Here is a 22,005-nt window from a genome sequence, read left to right on the forward strand (position 1 = left end):
CTCAGAGCTCCCAGGCCAATTTTTAGTCTCCCATTCTTGAACATGATAAAATACTAGCAGGCAATGTGAAAAGCTTCTATCATGAAGTGATGCCAAAGAAAACAAAGAGAACTTTAAAAATGTATTAACATCCTCAGAGAGATGAAAAGATACTACATTCATGAAACAAAAATAGGATGCCATAAAAAAAGGACATTCGGGGGGAAAAAAGGAATTAGCATGAAAACTGTTCCCAATAGAACAGCCTATACGATGGAGATAGGCTACACCAATTTGGTAACTCGAGTAGTCTGAAATTGCGAAATTGCAAGTTCTATACATCGATTGTCAAAACACTACAACAAGGATCAACTGATACCTGGGGCTGCCAGAATGACAAAATAATTTGGTTGCCAGAGCTATGATGTAATTTTAAATAATCTTGCAGCTTTAAACTATTTCTTGGTCCCTGTTGGACTGGCTAACAACATGTCTTATTTTTCTTTTTTTTTTTTTTTAAAGAATTTATTTATTTATTCATTTGACAGAGATAGAGACAGCCAGCGAGAGAGGGAACACAAGCAGGGGGAGTGGGAGAGAGAAGCAGGCTCACAGCGGAGGAGCCTGATGTGGGGCTCGATCCCAGGACCCCGGGATCATGCCTTGAGCCGAAGGCAGACGCTTAACCGCTGTGCCACCCAGGCGCCCCATGTCTTATTTTTCTTATGAGACCTGACTGCACAGTAGAGTTTTCCATTCTTTATTTTCATAAATATCTTTACATTTAAAACTCCATTATCTAAGAAACCTTGCAATTCGGGAATGGTTAACTAATATAATTTCCAAATACATTAAGGAAGAAATGTAGATTCTGAATGACAAATGTAGTCGATGTCACCTAACAATGACCAATATACAATATTAGTACTCATCATTTTAGTTATTCATTCATCACATTTATTTTAGTTATTAGATAACAAAATATTTTCAATCTGATGCTCTGAAATAGGGAGTTTTTCTGTAAAGGGCCAAGGACTAACCATTTTAATCTTGCGAACCATATGATCTCTGTTAGAACTACTCAACTTCCTTGTAGTGTGACAGCAGTCATAGACAACACATAAAATGAATGAATGAGACTGTATTCCAGAAAAGCTATTTATACAAATAGGCAGAAGGCCAGACTCCTTCAAGCCTGGGCCACAGTTTGCTAACCCCTTGCCCTCAAGCATCAAAGTGAAAAAAACAAGGTACTATTTAAGAACACCCTACAAGGGGCACCTGGGTGGCTTAATCAGGTGAGCTACCGACTCTTGATTTTAGTTCAGGTCATGATCTTACGGGTCATGAGACTTGAGCCCCAGTCAGGCTCTGTGCTCAGCAGGGAGTCTGCTTGAGATTCTTTCCCTCTGTCCGCCACCCATTAAATAAATCTTAAAAAAAAAAAAAAAAAAAAAGAACACCCTACACACATCACCATTACAGCTGAAAACTGGGAAATACGGAAGGGGCAAAATTCCTTGAGACATTAGAATAAAACAGTTGGACAGTAGTGGAAAATCCTATAATTAATTGTTTTACATTTTCCTCTTTATCCTAATCACTACTCCCTTCATTTGGCTCTCCTTATACTACCATACTAATTTCAACATTTCTCCTTGTCTGACCCCAATCTGTCCATACGGTGTTGTCAAAACGATTTTTTTTTTTAAGATTTTATTTATTTATTCGACAGAGATAGAGACAGCCAGCGAGAGAGGGTACACAAGCAGGGGGAGTGGGAGAGGAAGAAGCAGGCTCACAGCAGAGGAGCCTGATGTGGGGCTCGAACCCATAACGCCGGGATCACGCCCTGAGCCGAAGGCAGACGCTTAACCGCTGTGCCACCCAGGCGCCCCTGTCAAAACGATTTTTAAGATGAATTCTCTATACCTCTAATGATCCTCACTTGCCTATTCTCTTAACTCACTTTCCACTCTCTCATATATACCCCATGCTTCAACCATATAGAATTACTCATCTTACCCCAACATTCCATCTGTTTAATACTTCTGTGATTTACCTATCCTATTATTTCTATTCAAAATGTGCTCTGCTCCTTCCTTAACTTCCCATTCATCTGGTCTTCCTCTTACCCTTCAACATTCTTCTCAAGCATGTCATCTGGTAGCAAAATAATGAATTTCTTCTTCTCATCAACCTTACTGCACATATACCAGGAGGTACAACATGGTAATTAAATGTGCAGGCTTTGGAGTCAGACAGATCTAGATCCACATATCATCACTGTTATTTACTGTGCAAATGTGAACAAATTACTTAATCTCTGAGCCATGCTTTCTTCATCCATAAAACAGAGATTTTACTGTAGTTTTGCTTTAAAGACTGAGATAATACCGTAAAGTGCTATAGACAGCTTTAAATCGAACAAGTGGTTCAAGAGCTGTCCCTTAGTATTTGTTTGCAAATCTGTCTCCTCTTCCAAACTGTCTTCTTGAGATCAAGGGCCATTCATCTTTACACTGCTACAGCCGGACACAATGCCTGAAGCACCTTAATAGTAAGCCTTGAAATATCTATTGAATCAATCAAAAAAAATGTAAAACTTATGATAGTCAAGGTGAACTTTTCTCTAACACCTCAGAAGAAACTGAATTTAGGATATCTTTCTTACTAAACATTAAAAGGCTTAAAAATATCTATTACAATCCAAAGGACTCATCATCACTGTCCGACATTTCTCTAAATCAATGGGAGCACTAGTAACCTGTACAAAAGAGCCTCTACTTGTAAACAAATGAAGTTACAAAAGGGTGTTTTTTTTATTTTTGTTGTTAGGGCTATAATAACAACATAAAAGCAACCAATGAATACATGCTGCAGAAAGTTTCCCATCGTAACAGTAAAAACCACAGATTTACAGAGACACCTGGGTGGCTCAGTCAGGTGAAGTGTCTGACTTGATCTCAGTTCAGGTCTTGATCTCAGGGTCATGGGTTCAAGCCCTGCATGGAGCCTACTTAAAAAAAAAAAGAAAGAAAGAAAAAGAAACAAAAAAAACCACATAGATTTACAAAGATAAGAAGGCTTCTGCCTCCTAGAATTTAAAATGTGAGGAAGAACCAAAAATAAAGAATCAGAATTCTAGAAAATGGACACTGTGTTCTCTAATGTGCAGGTAACATGAGTAAGGAAATGCAGGCTGTAGTAATTAATTTTGACTTTGTAGGGAGGGAGAATTCAGACAAGATGCCACAGCAGAGAAGCACTTGTAGGTGAAAAGGGTATTAGGAAAAGAACAGGAGATTTGCTTAAATTTGGCCAACAAACAAGGCACTACGGGGGAAATGATACAATACCAAAAGAATGGACTACAAAAATCAATACACTGGGCACCAAGCCCTAGCTCTGCTGTTATAAACATCAGAAAGAAATAAAACTTATAAGTCACAAGCAATCCTTTTTTTTTTCTTTAAAGATTTTATTTATTTATTTGACAGAGAGAGAGAGACAGCCAGTGAGAGAGGGAACACAAGCAGGGGTAGTGGGAGAGGAAGAAGCAGGCTTCCAGTGGAGCAGGGAGCCCGATGCAGGGCTCGATCCCAGGACCCTGGGATCATGCCCTGAGCCGAAGGCAGACACTTAACGATTGAGCCACCCAGGCACCCCATAATTCACAAGCAATCTGAATGTCTTCCTAGAAAACCCATAAGCCTCTGCATATAATACAACTAATAGTAACCTAGAAAACTGACCAGTATCATGGACCAAATGAAAAGCAGAAAACTTCTAAGTGAAAAAAGTAAAAAAATGTTTATTTCAAAAGCGAACTATTTTTGGATAACTACACAAATGTGTGAACATAAAACATATAACAGGGCAACACAAAGAGAAAATAACAACAAAAACAACAACAACAAAAGCTAGGTTGGCACCCCTGGAATTCAGATGGAGTTAAGAAAGAAGAATATATAAAAAGATTTTAATTCTTGGCCAGTAAGAAATCTAGAAGCTGTGGTAGCCAGCCTCAAAAATGTCCCCCAAGAGATGCCTGAGCAGGTCAGTTGGTTAAGCGTCTGCCTTTAGCTCAGGTCACGATCCCAGGGTCCTGGGATGGAGTCCTGCATCAGGCTCCTTGCTCAGCGAGGATCCTGCTTCTCCCTCTGCCTGTCACTCCCTTTGTTTGTGCTTTCTCTCTCTCTGACAAATAAATACATAAAATCTTTAAAAAAAAAAATGCCCCCCCCAAAATCCTTACCTCCTGATATTCAAAACTCTTGTATAATTCCCCTGACAGTGACACATGGTTGGCTTACATAACCAACGGAATATGGTAGAAGTAACAGTGTACTATATTTAAAGCTAGGTCATAAAAGGCATTACAAATTTTTGCCTTGATCCCTAGGACTGCTTGTTCTGGGAGAAGTCAGCTACCATACTATGTAGACATTCAAGTGGTCCTATGGAGATGCCCAGGTAAAAAGGATATGTAGCCTCCCACCAAAAGCCAGCACCATTTTGCTAACCATGAGTGAGCCACCTTGGAAGTAATCTTCCAGTCCCTGTCAAGCCTAAAAATGAATGCAACCTGATATCTAACTGGTATCAGCAGATACCAAGAGAGACCTTAAGCCGCAACTGCTCAGCCAAGCTACTCCAAATCTCTCACCCACAAAAACTGCAGAAGATAATGTTATTACTATTTTAACCCACTGAACTTCAGGACAATCTACTGCATAGCAACAGTACACTAACAGAGAAGCCACAGTATAATCCTGGCTATATGTACTAGGGTAATGTAAGATCTCTGCTCTAAATTACATGAAGAAAACTTACACTGAAGTACCAACCTAACATACTTAGAACCTATTCTGAAGTTCTTACAATTCAAATAGAAGGGTGTGCACTTATTTTACATTTGGCAATGATTTATTTCTTAAAAAGCAAAATAAAGGGTAGGATGAATTATGGGAGAGCGACCATTTAATTTTTCATACAGATTGGGATGGTTTTGATTGTAAACAGGGACAAGATGAAATGCTGTGTCAACAGGAATAAACCAGACCTATACTAGGCAAACCATGACATAAAACCACCCTAATTATGGATGATAGGTATGGAAATTTAAACTGCTAAAGTAAGATGGTATGAAAGAAAAAGTATTAAATTCAGGAGGCTGCAATAAACTACTAGCATCATCATAATAAAAAATTACTAGTTTGGGCACCTGGGTGGCTCAGTCTGTTAAGCATCCGACTCTTGATTTTGGCTCAAGTCATGATCTCAGGGTTGTGAGCCCTGTATCAGGCTTTGTGCTGGGCGTGGAGCCTGCTTAAGATTCTTGCTCTCCCTTTCCCTCTGACCCTCCCCCCTTAAAGAAAAAAAAACAAAAAAACAAAAAAACAAAAACAAAAACTAGCTTGGGGGCTCCTGGCTGGCTCAGTCAGTGGAGCATGTGACTCCTGATCTCAGGGTTATAAGTTAGAGATCCACTTGGGTGTAGATTACTTAAAACTAAAATCTTAAAAAAAACAAAACAAAAAAAACAAAAAAAAACTAGTTTGGTGAATAATCATGTGTTGGGAACTGTTTTAAAGAATTTTACATGTAGTAACTCATTTAATACAATCTCCCTGTAATAAGTTGAGTAGTGGCTCCCAAAATGGTTATGTCCACATCCTATTTCCTGAAACCTACAAATGTGACCTTACTTGGAAAAAGGGTCTTTACAGATAATAATTAGGAATTTCAAGATATCATCCCGGATTATCCGGGTGGACCTTAAATCCAATGACAACTGTCCTGTTAAGAGACACACAGAAAGCAGAGAGACAAAGGACAAGTGAAGGCAGGCAGAGATTAAAATTATGCAGCCACAAACCAAGGGACACCTACAGCCACCAGAAGGTGGAAAAAGGAAGGAGGGATTCTCCCTAGAACTTTTAGAGCAAATGCAGCTCTTCTGACATCTTGACTTCAGACTTCTGGCCTCCAGACATGTAAGAAATTCTCTATTTTAAGTCACCAAGTTTGAGGTAATTTGTTGTAGCAGTCACAGTAAATTAATACACTCCCAATGACGTAGATACTACTATCCACATTTTACAATGATGAAATAAGCACAGAAATGTTAAGTAATCTAATAAACTAGAAGATTTGGGGATAAGAAAAAGCAATAAAATGTAATTTTAAAAACTGCTTTGAGAATAGTATTTGGAGGCTGGTCATGGGGACTGAGTTTCCCCTCAAAATTTAGCTGAGCTTAATAAATGAAGAAGAAATGAAAGAATCATTATTTTGCAACTTCTAATATAATAATTGAGTCAGGCAAGAATCATCAATAGATGATGGCATTTAAAAATATATCCACAAACTATCTGATACTCCTCCCTTCAAAACATGGAACCTAATAACCTGCCTCTTGAATGCAGGCCAGATTTAGTTACTCACTTCTAATGAACAGAATGTGGTAGGAAAGGACAGTATGTGACTTCCAAGGCAAGGTCATAAAAAGCAATGCCATAACAATGTACGAAGATGTAATTTTGTAACATCAACAACTAAAATGGGTAGTGATGGAGCTGTAAAGAAACAGCTTTTGTATATTATTGAAATTGAGTGGTTATAAATTCCAATTAGAATATTATAACTTTAGGACTTTAAATTTAATCCCCATGGTAACCACAAAGAAAATAGTTACACAATATACACAAAAGGAAATGAGAAGACGATGTATCAATTAAATACAATGACAGTAATGAAGGAAATGAATGACAAAAAAAAGCTGTAACATATGGAAAACAGAGTAAAGTGAGGAAGTCCCTCTTTACCAGTAATTACTTTACATGAAAATGGACCGAACTCTCCAATCAAAAGACAGAAACTGGCAGAATGGATTTAAAACATCATCTGATCATATGCTGTCAATAAGAGACTCATTCTAGATCCAAAGACACAAATAGGCTAAAAGGATGGAAAAAGATATACCATGTAAACTATAAATAATAACCATAAGACTGCTGAGGTAAGTCTATTAAAGTCACACAAAACAGACTTTATTTCTTTTAAAGATTTAATTATTTGAGAAAGTGAGCAAGAAAGAGAGAACGAGGAGGGGGAGGAGCAGAGGGAGAGAGAGAAGCATACTTTCTGCCAAGCAGGAAGCCCCATGTGGCACTTGATCCCAGGACTCTAGGATCATGATTTGAGCCAAAGGCAGACATTTAACCAACTGAGCCACCCAGGCACCCCCAAAATGACTAAATCAAAGAAGGTTATGAGACAGGGGAGCCTGGCTGGTTCAGTCAGGGAAGCATGTGACACTTGCTCTCAGGGTCAAAATTCGAGCCCCACGTTGAGTACTGAGAATGAATGAATGAATGAATGAATAAATAAATCTTCAAAAAAAAAAAAAGGTTATGAGACAAAAGATGTTACAATATTAATAAAAGGTCCAAAACAGCAGGAAGACACAGTAATTATAAACATTTACACACTTTGTAACAGACCATCAAAATATATGAAGCAAAAACTAACATGTTTGAAGGTAGGAATAGGCATTTCTCAGCATATTGAAAGGATTATATACCAAGCGGGTTTATTCCTGGCATTCAAGGATGGTTCAACATACAAAAATTTATCAATGTAATACACCGTATTAAAAGAATGAAGGGGAAAAAAAACACAATCATCTCAACTGATAGAGAAAAAGCATCTGACAAAATTTAACACCCTTTCATGATAAAAACATTCAACAAAGTAGGAATAGAAGGGAACGACCTCAGTATGTTAATAAAGGCCATATATGAAAAACCCACAACTGACATCATACTTAATGTTGAAAGAATGAAAGCTTTTTCTTGAAAGACCAGTAATAAGGCAAGGATGCCCACTCTCACCACTTCCATTCAGCATAGTCCTGGAAGTCCAAACCAAAGCAATTAGGCAAGAAGAAGAAATAAAAAGCACCCAAATTGGAAAGGAAGAAGTAAAATTCTGTCTGAAGATAAGATCTTATATATGGAAAACACTAGAGATTCCATACACACAAAAACTGTCAGAATAAATTCAGCAAACTAGCAAGATACAAAAATCAACACACAAAAATCTGCTGCATTTCCATTCACTAACAACCAACAATCCGAACAGAAAATTAAGAAAACAAATCCACGTACAAAATCATTAGGTTAAGTGCCTGCCTTCCACTCAGGTCAGGATCCCAGGATCCTAGAATCAAGCCCCACTCGGCCTCTCTGCTCAGCAGGGAGCCTGCTTCTCCCTCTCTCTGCCCCACCCCCACTCCTGCTTTCTCTCTCTCGCTCTCTCTCTCTCAAATATATAAAATCTTTAAAAACAAAACAAAAACACTAAGACACTTATGAATTAACCAATGAGGTAAAAGACTTGTAACACTGAAAACTATAAAACATTGCTGAAATTAAAGAAGACACAAATAAATGGAAAGACATCCTGTGCTTATGAATTAGAAGTCTTAATATCAAGATGTTAATACTACCCAAAGCAGTCTGCAGAGTCAATGCAACCCCTATCAAAAACCCAATGATGTTTCTTGCAGAAACAGAAAATCCATCCTAAAATTCATATAGAATCTCCAGAGACCTTGAATAGCCAAAACAATCTTGAAAAAGAAGAACAAAGTTAGGGGACTTGTATTTCCTGATCTCAAAAGTTAGTACAAAGCTGCAATAATCAACACATTGTGGTACTAGCATAAAGACATACAAACTTATTCCATTGGACTAGAATAGAGAGCCCCAAAATAAACTCATATATAAAGTAAAATGATTTTTGACAAGGGTGCCAAGACCATTCAATGGGGAAAGAACAGTCTTTTCAACAAATGGTGCTGGGAAAACCGGATGTCCACTTGCAAAAGAATAAAGTTGGACCCTTATCTAACACCATTTACAAAAATTAAAAATGGATCAAAGACCTAAATGTTAAGACCTAAAAATATAAAACTCTTGGAGGAAAATAGGACAAATGCTTCACAACACTGGATTTGGCAATGAGTCCAATGACACCGAAGGTATAGGCAACAAAAGAAAAAAAATAAGCTGGACTTCACAAAAATTTGAAACTTTTGTGCAAAAGACACTATCAACAGAATGAAAAGGCAACCTACAAAATAGGAGAAAATATTTGCAAATCATTCATCTAAAGGATTAATACCCAGAATATACAGAGAATTCCTAACACTCAACAACAAAAACTTAACTGAAAAATGGACAAAGTGCTTGAACAGACATTTCTCAAAAAAATGGCCAGTAAGTACATGAAAAGACACTTAACGCCACTAATCATTAGGGAAATACAAATCAAAACCACAATGAAATACCAACGCACACCCATCAGGATGGCTTCTATCAAAAAAAAACCAAGATAGGGGGCGCCTGGGTGGCACAGCGGTTAGGCCTCTGCCTTCAGCTCAGGGCGTGATCCTGGCGTTATGGGATCGAGCCCCACATCAGGCTCTCCTGCTATGAGCCTGCTTCTTCCTCTCCCACTCCCACTGCTTGTGTTCCCTCTCTCGCTGGCTGTCTCTCTCTCTGTTGAATAAATAAAAATAAAATCTTNACACCCATCAGGATGGCTTCTATCAAAAAAACCAAGATAGTAACAAATGTCAAAGACGTGGAGAAATCATAACGCTTGTGCACCAATGGTAGGAATGTAAAAGGATATAGCTGTTACGGGAAACAGTATGGTGGTTCCCCAAAAATGTAAAAATAGAATTACCATATGATCCAGTAATTCTACTTCCTGCTATATATCCAAAAGAATTCAAAGTAGGGTCCAGTATTTGTACTCACAAGTTCATAGCAGCATATTCATAAAAGCTAGAAAGTGGAAGTAACCCAAGTGTCCATCAATGGATGAATAGATATGCAAAATGTGATATGCATACAATGGAATAATATTAGGAAGGAAATTCTGACGCATGCTATAACATGGATGGACCTTGAGGACATTATGCTAAGTGAAATAAGCCAGCCACAAAAAGATGATTCCAATTATACAAGGTACATAGAGTAGTCAAAATCAGAGACTGAAAAGTACAGCAATAGTTACCAAGGGCTTAGCTGAGGAGAGGATGTGGAGTTACTGTTTAACGGGGTACAGTTTCAATTTTGCAAGATGAAAAGAGTTCTAGAGATGGATGATGGTGATGACTGCACAATGATATGAACGTACTGAGCACCACTGAACCATAGATTTAAAAATGGTTATGATGGGGAACCCTAGGTGGCTCAGCTGGTTAACCATCTGTTCCTTAGTTTCAGGTCATGATCTCTGGGTCCTGAACTCAAGCCCTACGTCAGGCTGACACTCAGCTAGGAGTCTCTTTCCCCTCTCCTCCTTTTGCCCCTCCCCCGAATCACGCACTCTCCCTAAAATAAATAAATAGATAGATAAAATAAATAAATACATCTTTTAAAAAAATGGTTACGATGGGGGATGCCTGGGTGGTTCAGTCAGCTGGGTGTCTGCCTTCGGCTTGGGTCATGGTCCTGAGGTCTGGGGATCAAGTCCCGTGTTGGACTCCTTGCTCAAGTCCCTCTGCCTGCCACTCCCCTTGCTTGTGCTCTCTCTCTCTCTGACAAATAAATAAAATCTTTAAAAAGAAATACTTTTTAAAAAAATGGTTATGACAGTAGTAAACTTTACTGCTGTATGCATTACACCACAATTAAAAAAAAAAAACGGGGTGGGGGGGGGATGATGCCACTTTCCCAGGTTACTTGCTCTCAGGGAAGCCAGCAGCCAATTTGTGAAGAGACTCCAGCAGCCCTATGAAAAGGTGTATGTGGCAAGGAACTGGGGCCCCTGGGTTGCTCAGTTAGTTAAATGTCAGCCTTCGGCTCAGGTCATGATCTCAAGGTCCTGGGATTGAGCCCCACATGGGGCTCCCTGCTCAGCGGGGAGTCTGCTTCTCCCTCTCTCTCTGCCCCTCACTCATGCTCTCAAATTCCCTCTGTCAAATAAATAAATAAAATCTTAAAAAAATAAAATAAAAGGGGGATCTATGTAGAAAGGAACTGAGGCCTCCTGACAACAGCCAACCACGCCAGTGAGACACCCTGGATGCTGATCCTCCAACCCTAATCAAGCCTTCAGATGACTGCAGCCTTGGCCAACATCTTGACTGCAACTTAATGAGACTCGGGGTCAGAACCATCCAGCTAAGCCACTTCTGAATTTCTGACCCACAGAAGCTATACAAGATAAAAAATATCTGTTGTTTTAAGCAGCTAAATTTGGGAATAATCTGTTACGCACTAATAGACAACTAGTAGAATATTAAAACCAATGGATAAAAAGTTACTGGAGGGGCGCCTGGGTGGCACAGCGGTTAAGCGTCTGCCTTCTGCTCAGGGCGTGATCCCGGCGTTATGGGATCGAGCCCCACATCAGGCTTCTCTACTATGAGCCTGCTTCTTCCTCTCCCACTCCCCCTGCTTGTGTTCCTTCTCGCTGGCTGTCTCTATCTCTGTTGAATAAATAAATAAAATCTTTAAAAAAAAAAAAAAAAGTTACTGGAAAATAGGATGTTTATAGGGTCTCAAAGTTTTACCCCACATTTTACTTATTAGTCACAAAGGGAAAAGTATACTATTAGAACGGAGTGCTGTAATAGTATCATGTTAACCAAGTAAATAAATTTGCTAACACCACTGGTATGACAACATGCCATTATTGTGCCTCCCAATACGATGAAAAAAATAAATAAATATGTATACAATGTCCCCTAAACTAGTATTCTTGTCCAAATCTAATAATGAGCAAATCATTATACTCAAAATGTGTTACACTCTACAAGTCAACTGGCCTGGACTCATTACAAAAATTAATGTACTGAAAAACTAAAAAGGCAACCAGACTATCCTAGATCAAGACACTATAGGGGCGCCTGGGTGGCTCAGTTGATTAAGCATCTGCCTTCGGCTCAAGTCATGATCCCAGGGTCCTCAGACTGAGTCCCACACTGGGCTCCTTGCTCAGCGGGGAGCCTGCTTCTCCCCCTGCCTGCCATTCCCCCTGCTTGTGCTCTCTCCCTCACAAATAAATAAGATCTTTAAAAAAAATTAAAAATAAAAATAAAATTAAAAAATAACGGATTTTTTTACATGATCTTAAAAAACATTTTCACCATCAAGTACAGTGGAGTCTCTATCTTCACCTGGTAAACCACTGTGACTTGAACCACTGAAGATATCAGTTTGAATCTAAAATATAGTACAATATTAAAATCATCTATTACCTATTTGTCAGTTACAAAGAAACTTAAAATAGGGTCAATTCGTAACACTTTTATATCGTTATTTTGAGTAATGTTTACTATCACACTAGAAAAATGTGACAGAATGTCTAATGTAGAAAGGAGGCGCTAAAACACTCCCAGAGGTAAAAACTAACCTTAACATCTCCTGAAAGGCAACAGAAATAAAGATGTGGAAAGAGAAAGACACATTTCACAAGATCATTTCAGTCATATCTTGTCCCATAAGCAACAAACAGCAAACTACATTAGCCTTATTTTAAAACATGTATCTTATTTAGAGAAAAATTATTAGTCAGGATATTATGAAATTTGCTTGGTTTATTTTCAGAAATACATATCTAACATAATCCATTATTTCTATAGGCCACATCTTCTATTTTGACCTAGAAAACTTTTCAATAATTTAATATGGGCCTATAATTCTTCAAAGACGCCATCAAAAAGACATTTCAGAAAACACAGTAGGGGCAACTGGATGGCTCAGTCAGTTAAGTGTCTGACTCTTGATTTCAGCTCAGGTCATGATCTCAGGGTTGTGAGACTGAGTCCCCCATCCAGCCCTGCACAGTCAAGCTCTGCACTATAGCTTAACATTCTCTCTCTCCATCTTCCTCTACTCTTCCCCCCACCTCTCTCTCTCAAAAAAAAAACAAAAACAAACCAAAAAAAAATCCACACTAAACGGGCAAGGAGAAAAACTGCTTGTCGAAGCACAAGTACATAGCTCAAAAAGCTAAAGTACACAGTGGTGTTCAGAGAAGTAAAACCTAATGAGGTCAAACTCTCAAACAGCCCTACTAAAATATGGAAGTGGCTCAGTCGCTAGACCGTCTGACCCTTGATTTCAGCTCAGGTCATGATCTGAGGGTATTGAGATGGAGCGGAGCTGGCCTCCACACTCAGTGGGGAGTCTGCTTGAGATTCTCTCCCTTCCTTCTGCCCCACCCTCTCTCAAATAAATACATCTTTTAAAAAACAAATACAATACAATACAGACACACACAGAGTAACTGTAAATACTGAGTAGTCTCCTTTGGACAGGGCCCCTTAGCCATGTTCTCAAACCACCACTCAAGTGAAACAGTTATATCTAAAAGGATCAGTTTTTAAAAGTCTGTATTCATTCACCAGCCACTACTGTGAAGAATGGAGCCTCAATCCAGATGGAAGTAGAACCATGGAGGTGATAATGGTTCTTGTGTATGCAACCAGTAGCCACACTACCCAGCTGGTTTGAAAACTAGATCCTGCTCTCTCCAGTCACAGTAGCAGAGGCAAACTAGAAGGAACAATATTTGATCCCATTCTCTACTAATGATGGCAAGGGAACTGAACTTGATGTATGAGTTGAAATTATTATCAGAGGGGATACGAGTTTTCTGGGTTGGGGTAGAAGGTAAATACTCATTTCCATAACATTCTCAATAAAATAAAAGGAAATGGATGGTGGGGAAATCCCCCCACTGTTGATGGGGAAAAACTGCTTTCTTATCTCTAGAAAAAGTTACCTAAACAGAGAGGTAGGGTGTAGACCATTCTCCCTCTCAAAAGTGACACCTTGGCTCTGAACATCACGTAAATGATCTCAGATCATTGAAAGCTCCTTCCCATTTTCCAACCAAATGTATGTGTGTGGATCTAAAGCAAATGCATAAAAATACAATTATCTTATTCAAACAGAAAAACAGAAAGATGTAACTTTCAAGGTTCAATTGTATGACAACAGAATTTAAGGAAACTGGCACTAGAATCAAACTATGAGCATTCATTTGCTGGTTTGAACTCTGTACCCGTGACTTCAGAAGGCAATTTTCTCTCTGTTCTCCCTAACAGCTAAGAAACATTGTAATATTAACTACTGTTACAAGTTGTTTCCTGGTTTTGACTATTTACTGCTAGAATTTAAATGATTTGATATGCCACAATAAATATAACTACCATTATGCTATGATAAATACTGCTCTCTTTTGCAAACAATGCTTGTGTGAAATTACACAACCTAATTACATATAAAGTTGAATTTTCTGGCTCCCAAGAAACTCATTTCTGACCATCTCTTAATACAATCCATGGGGTTGTCCTCAAAATACAAAATCCTGATAGCCACCATCCCCATCCTTTCAACAACCTCAGATCATTTCTGAACATAATTTAAAAACTATCAATAAATTAGATGTCAATACTAATGAGTTCTTGAGTAACATGTATGTACACTTTATAAAGAAATTTATGTTTTTATTAAAAGGAGTAAAAAAAAACCATTGTTATTCAGATTGTATAAAAGCCCAGAAAAAAAATCACCGAGAATCATTTACATCCAAGAGCCCTAAATAATTGGGGAAGGGAGGAGAGACAAATTACCACTTACCCATTAGGAAACAAACAGCATTATGAAAGCAGAGCCAATTCTATATTCCAATATGGGTCTGCAGACTTTCATCTTAGTATTCTATCCCAAGACTACCTCCTTTACTCTGAATCCAAACAGGCACTCAATAAAAATACTATTGCACAGAAGTCAAAATACACACACATCTCATTTGTTCTTACAGGTAAACAAATGGAAATCCAGGAAAGTTAAATGGACTGCCCAGTTAGGCAAAGATTTCTTACATATGACAAAAAGTACAATCCATAAAAGAAAAAACTGAGAAATTAAGCCTCATCAAAATTAGGAACTTCCACTTTTCAAAACACATTATTAAGAAAATGAGAAGACAACCAAAAGGCTAGAAGATTATATCTGTAAATGCATATCTAATAGAAGACTTATATCCAGAATTTAAAAGAATTCTCACAACTCAATAATACCCCAATCAAAATGGATTGTCCAAGGTCACAACAAAAGATGTGGCCAAAAACAGAGATCTCTAGCCTTGCTCAACATTAATTTCATGATTTAAAACCATGGTTCCTCAAAGGAAACAAAAAAGATAACAGGAAAACAAAGAAACGGGGCGGGGGGGGGGGGGGGGGGGGGAGATGGGGTAACTGGATGACAGACATTAAGGAGGGCATGTGATGTCATGAGCACTGGGTATTAATAAGACTGATAAATCACTGACCTCTACCTCTGAAACCAATAATACATTATATGTTAATTAACTGAATTTAAATTTTAAAAATAAAAAAAACCAAAATATACTTATGTCATTGCTATACTTGAATTTATTCAGGTTGGTCCTTTTCAAAATAACATATACACTGAGTCTAGGATCACTCCTAATCCCTCTAGTCTAAAACAGAAACAAAAAACCCTAAAAAATAGCAGCCTCAAAATAAGAAATTCCAAATCATTACACAATGAAAACTTAAATAAGAAGTGAATCACTGAGAGGCACCTGGTTGGCTCAGTTGGTACAGCATGAGACTCTTAATCTCAGGGTTGTGAGTTCGAGCCCCACATTGAGTATAAAGATTATTTTTAAAAAAAAAGTGAATCACTGAAAAGATTTTCTTCCTTTGGAATCACAAAAAGTAAAATCCTTCTTTGGATACCTCAGGCTGACTTGTATTTTCTTAGATAAACAGCAATATAGCAAGCTTCTCAGAGAAGAATCAAATTTCTTTTAAGAAGATCCTATATTTTCCTTCTCTGAAATGAAATTTAAATGACACATTGACTTCTTTCCCTAAAAGCATCATCCTTCATAAATGTCCACCTGACCAGGGGTGCTTGGGTGGTTCAGCTGGTTAACATGATCTCAGGGTACTGGGATGGAGCCCTGTGTTGGGCTCCCCACTCAGTGCTTTGGGGATTCTCTCCCCCCCCCCAGCCTCTCCCCCGTGTCTGCTTGATCTCTCTCAAATAAATAAATCTTAAAAAAAAAAAAAAAATGTTTACCCCACCAAGTAAATGGTTAGAGAACAGGGAACTCCAAAACTAGAGAAAAATATAATGAAGATCTTGCCCCAACCAACCTTTACCTTTCCAGAAAGCCCTACTTTTAACTTTTTATCAAACATTTAGTGAGGGACTATACACTGGAGAGAATGGTTCTAGCTGCTCTGTCAACAACAGGAAAGGAGAAGAGCAGTAGACTCAGAGGCAGAAAAGATATGCGCAGAAGCCTACAAAATAATTAGGACATCAAATACCAAAAAACCCTAATTAAAAAATGGGAAAAGACTTGAGCAGACATTTCTCAAAAAATATACTAATAACAGTCAATAAGTACATGAAAAGACATTCAGTATCATTAACTAGAGAAAAGCAAATCAAAACTATGAGATACAGATTTACTCATTAAGATGATTATTTAAAAAAACCAGCAAATAACTAATGGTATGAGTGTAGAAAACTGCAAATCTTGTGCACTGCTGGTGGGAATGTAAAATGGTATAGCTGCTGCTGAACAGTATGGTGGTTCCTCAAAAAATTAAACACAGAATTACCAGAAATTCCATTTCTGGGAATATACCTAAAAATACTAAAAGAAGGGAATCATACAGTTATTTGTGCACCCACATTCATAGCATCATTATTCACAAAAGCCAAAAGGTGAAAGTAAGCTAACTGCCCATCAACAGAGGAATGTTTGGGATGATGAAAAAATTCTAGAGATGCACAGTGGTAATAATGACTGCACAACAAAGTGAATGTACTTTTTTTTTAAGATTTTATGTATGTATGTATGTATGTATGAGAGAGAGAGAGAGAGAGAGAGAGAGCACAAGCAGGGGGAACAGCAGGCACGAGGGAGAAGCAGGCTCCCCGCTGAGCAAGGAGCCCGTTTCCGGATCAGGACCTTTGCCAAAGGCAGACCCTCAACCACTGAGCCATCCAGGCGTCCCAAAGTGAATGTACTTAATGTCACTAAAGTGAACACTTAAAAACGTTTACAACAGTCACTTTTACATCATGTGTATTTTACCACAAAAAGAAAGAAACGAAGAGGTGCCTGCCTGGCTCAGTGGGTTAAAAACCACCTTTGGCTCAGGTAATAATCCCAGGGTCCTGGGATCAAGCCCTGCATCAGGCTCCCTGCTCAGCCAGGGGGGCTTCTTCCTCTGCTGCTCCCCTGGCCTGTGCTCTCCTGTTCTCTGTCAAATAAATGAATCAGATAAATAAATAAAAATAAATAAATAAATAAAACAATCAGAACAGATAAGTTAATCATTTTCATTTTCCCTTAGAGATGAAAACATCAACTGATACAGTAAAATCAACTAACTGGGCTGACTGAACATAAGCACTCCATCTCCATTCCCTCCTGAAACAGCAAAATGAAATAAAGTCAAAACCCTCAAAGACAAAGACAAAGGGCAAGGAGATGACAGCAAATAAATGTCAGCAACATTCTAGACAATGAAAAGCAGTAGTAACTAGGTTCTGCACATTTCAATATATATACAGAATATAGTTTTTAATTAAGACCTGTAGTAAATAGCTTTCCTCCAAAAAATTCAAGAACAGAAAAAGATAATCTGGGGTTTCCTTTTGACTACTGACTTTCCACAGAAACAAATCCGGCTAATCCCTCTCTCATGTTCCTTACCTTCCCACTTCCAAAGCAGATCTATAATTTTTTTTTAAAGATTTTATTTATTTATTTGACAGAGAGAGAGACAGCCAGCGAGAGAGAGAACACAAGCAGCGGGAGTGGGAAAGGAAGAAGCAGGCTCCCAGAAGAGGAGCCTGATGCAGGATCTGGGATCACGCCCTGAGCAGAAAGCAGGCGCTTAACAACTGAGCCACCCAGGCACCCCTCAAAGCAGATCTATAATTAAATGAACCTGAAAATCCCTTTCAATATTCAGAATAAATGAATTCCAAAAACTAGGTTAGACCATGCTTTAAAAAAAAAAAAAATCCCTTCTCCATTAAATGAGATTTAGATTTAGCGCAAATCTATTTGACCCTATTCCTGCATCTCCCTGAGGCAGCAACTTTTTGTACTTTTCAGAGGCTCAGTTCAGTACTTTTACTCATCAATGAGGGAAATATTGCTGCATCTCAACTATTCTTAATACTCAGGCTACACCTAACATACTATTCAGCTTACTTACCAAAGACTACTTACAATAACTATACTTGGCATTTTAGCCAAGAATAAGGAATAACTTCCCCGTGTATGTCAAAATTCTCATGAGACAGTATAAACAGGACAAAAGGCCTGGTGAAAATAAAGTCCTAAAAATCACTTTCTCAAGTTACACAGAATAAACGCATTCCACCTTTCTACAACGTTTATCAGTTTCTTTAAACATTCTAAATCATGAATTAATTATTGTGTCAAGTTTCTGCAGCAAAATTCTACATCTTTTCCATGAGCGAACTGTGTTTCCAAACTTCAGTAAATACAAAAATTCCATGTATAAAGTCTAATGAAACTTATCAGAGGTTAACTGAGATCACCAAAAATCCAAAACTAGAAATGTGGTAAGCAGCTGAACTACTTTATTTCTTATTTTTTCTATTCTATTTGTGCAAGCTGGGAAATCATAAGACTATGTATGTGATCCATCATTAAGGAGGGCGCTGGGGCAGAAAGAGTGATAAAGCAAGATCTACAACACAAAAAAGGAGGGATAATAGTATTATTCTCACATACCCCAGTTTTTGCAAAAGAATGAATACGGGAAAAGCTTTCAAAATTGTCTATCTTTATCTATTGCAGGGTCCCACTATCACAGGGTGACCCACATATAGGCTTTTGTCTCTTATACAAGCTTTTGTCCCTTCCTTTCCATTCCCACTACCACCTACCTCCCTAGCCTGTTCTCCCTGCCTCCAGACCCTACCAACCCTGGTAAATACTGCAGGCCTCAATATTACCTAATAAATCACCACAAAATACCATTTTATCGTGTCAGCCAATAGGACCTAAGGTTATCCCAAAACAAGAAGGCTGGTCTTTTAACTTTTCCAAACTTTCTCCTATTTCCAGGCCTATATAGACCCTCTTCAGACTAATCTAAACTCCAACTAATCTATTCGCTGTACTACCTACCACCATCTCAAGTCCACTCCTGCCTCCATACCTTTGCCCATTCTGAATCCGTCTTAAATAACTTCCCTCCTCCTCTCTGCCTTAATAATTATTCTGCATACCTCTCATTCAGCCCTAGACTGCTCTGAGGTGTTGCCTGAACTGTTTTAAACCTTTATGTGGGTAAGGACTTTCTTCCCAGAAGGCAGGGAGCATGGGTTATGATGCAAAAAGTCAAGCTCCAGAACAGAGGTTGCAAAGCGGCAACACACAAGACAAATTCTGCCCGCAGGGGTGATTTGCTTGGCCCACAGTGTTTATATTATGATTTCAAAAGTTGCCAACATTTAAAAATAACGATTTCTCACAAAACCTGGATTCCCAGCTTCTGTTTAGAAAAAAGTTAAGATGTTCAGGCCACACTTGGTCCTATACTCCCCACTAGATCAAGTGAGCCAACACTGAATTATGTATTTTTTAATGGTTAAAACAGTCAATTTTACCTTTAATTTTTTTTTAAAAAAGTCAAAGCTGCTTAACCGCTACCCCATTAGAGTAACATGAATTCCTTAGTTCTACTTAAGTCTCAATTTGATCTTTACTATTTAAAACGCTCCATTTAAATTTACAATGCTCACCCTAGATAAGCTTATTTAATGAATTAAAGAACTGAGACAATAATTTTAAGACAAGGTTGGTGGTAATGATGATAATAAAACAATAAAAGCAATGAACACTTCATACTTATTGTGAGCCAACTGTTCAAGCAAAAATACATTATCTTATTTAATCCATACAACAGCCCTGTGGATATATGCCATTACTATTCCCAATTTACGGATGAGGAACTTGACTAAGGTCATACTTCCAGTACACAGTAGAGCCAAAATTCAAAACCAGACAATCTAACTCTAGTACACACTGTTAACCCCTACAATATGATTCCTTCAGACTAGCATCCTCTCCTCTGTGACAAACTGAACTGATTCCCTGGAACGAAGAATCAAGGCTAAATTTCAGATCCCCCTTTCTCTGAATGAATAAGAAGCAAACCAAAGTTCACCTGAACATGCCATCCAGAGAGCATCTGGATTTTTTCCTTAACCGAAAAGAAAAATTTCTGTCACTGACAGAGAAAACGTTACAGATTCAACAAAATAATATACATTTTCTCAGAAAGCAAGTACGTTATTAAACATTTCTGGAGTGAGGTAAGCTCAATATGCAGATGAATTCTTATTTTAAAACTATGAAGTGATGATACAGTATAAACTTCTTTCCTGAGACAGAAGGGTAAATCTATTAGGGTAAGCAGTTTCCAGACATGAAAAAAAAACCTGCAAGTTTCTTGAGAGCAGGAGCTTTTTTTTTCATCATGAGTCCCTGCAATACCTAGCATACAGCAGCACTTAGCACGTATTCAATTATGTTAAAAGAACCAAGAAATCTAAAGTTACTACCTTAAATTGCAATGCAATGCAATGCAATCCTTATTATAGCACTTATCACCTTGCTTTTTACAATAATTACCGGTGAGCAAGTTTGTTTTCCTGACAAAAACACAAAATCCTTGAGACAGGGGTTTTATATTAAGTACCCACTGGAACCTAGCACAACAGGAGCTCAATAAATACTTGCTGAATATTACAAACTTAACATTTCTATACTTAGGTTTTCTACAAGTCTCTCTTTCTGCCAATGTTTAGGGTCGAACTTAAAATACAATGGCTTCTCATTTATAAGGTAATGGATATTACGAAGTTCCACTATATTTCCAAGACCAATCTTATATTCTGATACCAACAAAGCCCTGAGAAATTAGTAAGACAACATAGCACACAAAATATAATCGAAGAGTGAGCTAGAAGAAAACGGAGAGCTCATCATGTTTGATACCTTTAATAGACAGTGAGGAAACAGAGGCCCAGAGTGTATTTAAGTGAACTGCCCAAGATGATAATACTAAGTAACAAGCAATACCAAGGCTAGAATCCAGATCTCCTGAATGCTGCCCTAGTTTCCTTTCCACGAAGAACTACTCTGTAAGTTCAGGATGTAGTGGATACTTTTAGAAATATTTTAAAGATACTTGGTATGGAGGCACCTGGGTGGCTCAGTCAGTGAAGCACCTGCCTTCGGCTCAGGTCATGATCCCAGGGTTCTGGGATCGAGCCCCACATCGGGCTCCCTGCTCAGAGGGGAGCCTGCTTCTCCCTCTCCCTCTGCCACTCCCCCTGCTTGTGCTCTCTCCCCTTCTCTGTCAAATAAATAAAATCTTTTAAAAAAGAAAAAAAAAGATACTTGGTATGAAGAATTATCTTTCCCAGCACATAACTTTTTGTGAGGTATTATATCACCATGAAAAAAATGAAAGCTGCCTTGTTCCTTTACTGCAGATAACACCATCTCCTTTTCCCCTTCATTTTTGCTCTATGTATTTTTCATTTTCATTTATTTCCTTTCACTTTTTTGAGAATTCTTCTTCTTACCATGTCTTATTTATCTACTTTCCCTCTTAGCCACTTCCTTTCCTATTATCTCTCACAAAGCTCCCCCTATCTCCTTCCTTTCTCTCCAGAATTATAAAAAAGAACAGAGCAGGCACACATTTGATTATAGTAACGGCCTGGGACACCATAACAAGCAAATCATAGTCTTGGTCTCTAAGCATTTATAGGGTAATTAGTTAACAAAAATACAAACCAAACACAAAGGGTCACACAGTGGTATGAATAATACTACTGATGTTTACAGTGAAGACTGGAATCTAAGTATGGAGAGGACATTTAT

The 22,005-nt window shown here is 38.2% G+C and overlaps 1 protein-coding gene across 2 annotated transcripts in view; it reads right to left on the reverse strand.

The window, feature by feature from the left end:
* Positions 1-22,005, reverse strand: part of ITCH (itchy E3 ubiquitin protein ligase) — a 126,787-nt gene that overhangs the window by 99,816 nt on the left and 4,966 nt on the right. The window lies entirely within an intron of this gene.

The sequence above is a fragment of the Ailuropoda melanoleuca genome, chromosome 13, assembly GCF_002007445.2.
Source record: "Ailuropoda melanoleuca isolate Jingjing chromosome 13, ASM200744v2, whole genome shotgun sequence".
NCBI classification, from domain to species: domain Eukaryota; kingdom Metazoa; phylum Chordata; class Mammalia; order Carnivora; family Ursidae; genus Ailuropoda; species Ailuropoda melanoleuca.